The sequence below is a fragment of the Schistocerca serialis genome, chromosome 5 (assembly GCF_023864345.2).
Source record: "Schistocerca serialis cubense isolate TAMUIC-IGC-003099 chromosome 5, iqSchSeri2.2, whole genome shotgun sequence".
Classification (NCBI taxonomy): Eukaryota; Metazoa; Arthropoda; class Insecta; order Orthoptera; family Acrididae; genus Schistocerca; species Schistocerca serialis.
Genome location: NC_064642.1, coordinates 236,458,506 through 236,462,533, shown reverse-complemented (window position 1 = coordinate 236,462,533; position 4,028 = coordinate 236,458,506). Strand labels below are relative to the sequence as shown.

Here is a 4,028-nt window from a genome sequence, read left to right as displayed (position 1 = left end):
ATGATAGATAAACTCCAGTGGAAGACTCTGCAGGAGAGACGCTTAGTAGCTCGGTACGGGCTTTTGTTAAAGTTTCGAGAACATACCTTCACCGAAGAGTCAAGCAGTATGTTGCTCCCTCCTACGTATATCTCGCGAAGAGACCATGAGGATAAAATCAGAGAGATTAGAGCCCACACAGAAGCATACCGACAATCCTTCTTACCACGAACAATACGAGACTGGAATAGAAGGGAGAACAGGTAGTGGTACTCAGGGTACCCTCCGCCACACACCGTCAGGTGGCTTGCGGAGTATGGATGTAGATGTAGATGTAGATGTACTGTGGTCATTCTGTGGATACATATGCTTACATGTTTGTAGATTTTGGTCGATGTAAATGAAATACAGTATTTCTTTATTTCGCTGGCTCTCTTTGTTTTGTTTTATTATTACTCGCGTAACAACTAATATATGAGATAAAATATGTTGCTAAGAAAAGAGCCCCGAAATACCTTTAAGTGATACTGTGCTGTGACTTTCTTTGGATCATTAATTTTCAAGAAAACAAAATATATTATGTTCTTATTATTCTGGATTTGGCTTTCTATTAAAGGAACATTTTTTCGTTACTGTAAATCGCCATTAAGTTCAACAAATCTTCCTTACTTTACAGTTATTGAAAAGGTTAATGAAAATTATTTTGTTACCAATCAATACTGATGTTACAGTACGCAATGATTGTTCAACATCAAAATTTTGCAGTGGATTTTTGTTAACAGTAAGACACCAATAAGTACCACGACTAACACGAGAACATGAGACTATTATCATAGAGAAAGATGTTTTTACTATAAGGTTTGCCAGACCAGAACTACGCACAGCAAGATTTCTTTTATGTTATGAAGGTAAATTATCTTTTTGCACTGTTAAGAACATATTATCAGCAGCCCGCGTCAACCTGTAAAACACACCATAAAATCTGCTCTGCAATTCCGAAAACTGAAAGAAATAATTTTTGTTCACTATTACCTGCCCGCTTCTTTGCGGTGTGATTGGTTTCGTTTAATGCAGTTTGAATGCGCCGCGGCAGCGGCTCTTTCGTTCGTAGCGCAGCTCTGCACCACGAATAATATTTAAATAAATGAAAATTCTTAAAGGGATGGGATAAAATACCAGGCAAGCTTATTAGAAATCATAATACAAGTTTTCACTAAGTAACTCTATTCAAAACATTTAAACAGATTAAATTATTACACACCTTTACAAATCAGTGTCTAATGGCGTCCTTCTCTCAATCTTGACAAAAGAATGCTACGCAAGCGTACAATATAACGTCACAGGCTCTTCCTACTCACGTAACTCCAAGAAGACGACAGAGAAATTAATGTTCGGTCATTACTATTTATACTAGTCTCATATTCTCATCTTTGTTTGATATTTAATAAGTATCGTCTGTGGCGGTTTCAGTACTCGTCGACACAGATATTATTTTTTGAAAAAATCAGTACATAATTCTATACAATAACAAAACATGACACATAATGCTTTCTCTTTACTACATAAAGCTCACACAATCGTTGTCCACGCAATTACAATCATCCAGTTAAATTATTCTTTTCTCTTTTTGTTTTTTTTACCACATATAATATGTCTATTGCTAAGAGACGTTACATTTATAAAGTTGGCGAACTCTTGTTCAGATATTTTGCAAACCATTGCCTTTTATTTTTTTGTTAGTTGAGTTTTGTGCAGTCCTAAAGCATTGACTGCACACCGACCAGCACAGCGCTGTGAATGCATCAAGAAGGCGCTGACCCGCACGCCAATTGAAAGAGCGGACAGCGCCACACCTCCAGGAAGATCGAGTTCAGTGCGTCCTGTGAACACAGATTTAACTGACCGCCCAAAGCTGGTGGGTCCAGTTTGGTCGCACACTTCGAGAGTATCAGTACTAGGTAATAGAAAGCTGATACTTAGTCTGCGTTGTGCAAGTAGTAACAGCGAAAAGTATTGCATGTGTTAGCACTTGGAAGCAAGTTAAGTTGTGTTTCTTGTCTTTTTATAAATTAAGTGTTCAATTAATCTTGCAGATCATTTTGGATTCCTGCCATCGCCCGCCGCAGATTCTCTCCTTGCTAGTTTGTGTCCATGCTCACTCGCACAGTAGCCGACACAACGAGGTTGAAGTCGAAAGAAACTTTGTTGTGCATTTGCACTTGCATTACTGTTACTTGCACTTCACCTCACTTTTGGAAATAGAGCTGCAGTTATATGTGTTCACACTCTGGTGTGTTTATGGTTGTCCATTTGCTTTTCGTATCAGAGTGGTCCATTGATAGTGACCGGGTCAAATATCACACGAAATAAGCATCGAACGAAAAAAACTACAAAGAACAAAACTCGTCTAGCTTGAAGGGGGAAACCAGATGACGCTGTGGTTGGCCCGCTAGATGGCGCTGCCATAGGTAAAACGGATATCAACTGCGTTTTTTTAAAATATGAACCCCCATTTTTATTACATATTCGTGTAGTAGATAAAGAAATATGAATGTTTTAGTTGGAACACTTTTTTCGCTTTGTGATAGATGGCGCTGTAACAGTCACAAACATATGGCTCACAATTTTAGACGAACAGTTGGTAACAGGTAGGTTTATTAAATTAAAATACACAACGTAGGTACGTTTGAACATTTTATTTCGGGTTGTTCCAATGTGATACATGTACCTTTCTGAACGTATCATTTCTGAGAACGCATGCTGTTACAGCGTGATTACCTGTTAATACCACATTAATGCAATAAATGCTCAAAATGACTCCAATGCAGCCTCAATGTATTTGGCAATACGTGTAACGACATTCCTCTCAACAGCGAGTAGTTCGCCTTCCGTAATGTTCGCACATGCATTGATAATGCGCTGACGCATGTTGTCAGGCGTTGTCGGTGGATCACGATAGCAAATATCCTTTAACTTTCCCCAAGAAAGAAATCCGGGGACGTCAGATCCGGTGAACGTGTGGGCCATGGTATGGTGCTTCGACGACCAATCCACCTATCATGAAATATGCTATTCAATACCGCTTCAACCGCACTCAAGTTATGTGCCGGACATCCATCATGTTGGAAGTACATCGCCATTCTGTCATGCACTAAAACACCTTGTGTAACATAGGTAGAACATTACGTAGGAAATCAGCATATATTGCACCATTTAGATTGCCATCCTTCCTCCCATAATGCCACACCATACATTAACCGCCAAGGTCGCTGATGTTTCACTTGTCGAAGCCATCGTGGATTTTCCGTTGCCCAATAGTGGATATTATGCCGGTTTACGTTACCGCTGCTGCTGAATGACGCTTCGTCACTAAATAGAACGCGTGCAAAAAATCGGTCATCGTCCCGTAATTTCTCTTGTGCCCAGTGGCAGAACTGTACACGACGTTCAAAGTCGTCGCCATGCAATTGCTGGTGCACAGAAATATGGTACGGTTGATGTAGCATTCTCTACACCGACGTTTTTGGGATTCCCGATTCTCGCACAATTTGACTGCTACTGATGTTCGGATTAGCCGCGACAGCAGCTAAAACACCTACTTGGGTATCATCATTTGTTGCAGGTCGTGGTTGACGTTTCACATGTGGCTGAGCACGTCCTGTTTCCTTAAATAACGTAACTATCCGGCGAACGGTCCGGACACTTGGATGATGAAACTTCCTGGCAGATTAAAACTGTGTGCCGGACCGAGACTCGAACTCGGGACCTTTGCCTTTCGCGGGCAAATGCTCTACCAACTGAGCTACCCAAGCACGACTCACGCCCCGTCCTCACAGCCTTAATTCCGCCAGTACCTCTTCCAGGATACCGAGCAGCATACATAGCACACGCCCGTTCGGCATTTTGATCACAATAGCCATACATCAACACGATACCGACCGCATTGTCAACTATAAAATTCCGACGTTTCGGCGACTATTGCAAGACGGCTTCCTCAGGGTGTATGGATAACTGCTGATGGTGTATTGCTAACTCTGATGGTCAGTTTC

General features: G+C 41.0%; 1 non-coding gene across 1 annotated transcript; it reads right to left on the bottom strand.

Annotated features, from left to right (window-relative positions):
* Positions 1-3,717: 3,717 nt before the first annotated feature.
* Trnas-cga (transfer RNA serine (anticodon CGA)) lies at positions 3,718-3,792 on the bottom strand. Its single transcript has one exon. It is a non-coding gene; the product is annotated as a tRNA-Ser (tRNA).
* Between the last annotated feature and the right edge of the window lie 236 nt (positions 3,793-4,028).